We start from the raw sequence: 470 nt of genomic DNA on the forward strand, positions 1-470 counted from the left end.
CCCCTCCCCCCCCCTCCCCCCTCCTTCTCTCTCTCTCTCCCCTCACCCTCCTCTCCTCTCCCCCCTCTCTCTCCCCTCTCACCCCTCTCTCTCTCCTCTCATTCCTCTCTCTCCTCTCATCCTCCTCTCACCCTCTCTCCTCTCCTTCTCTCTCTCTCTCCCCTCACTGCTTCTCTCTCTCTCTCGTCTCTCCTCCTCCTCTCCTCCCCTCTCTCTCTCGTCTCACCCTCCTCTCTCTCTTATCTCCTCTCTCTCTTCTCTCCTCTCCTCTCTCTGTCTCCTCTCTCTCTCTCTCTCCCCTATCACACCCAGCACAGTCAGTTATGGGGAGTGGGAGGGGTCAATGAGTGACCATGTCCTGCGGCCAGGAATGGGTTCGGCGGTGCTGGCGGGAGGCCATGGCTGGGATGAGGTCATGGGGAAAGCTGACACAGTCTGTAGGAGGAATCTCCTTCCTGATCCCTATCCCA

This window comes from Nanorana parkeri, unplaced genomic scaffold (assembly GCF_000935625.1).
Source record: "Nanorana parkeri isolate BGI_ZX_2015 unplaced genomic scaffold, ASM93562v1 scaffold2813, whole genome shotgun sequence".
Classification (NCBI taxonomy): Eukaryota; Metazoa; Chordata; class Amphibia; order Anura; family Dicroglossidae; genus Nanorana; species Nanorana parkeri.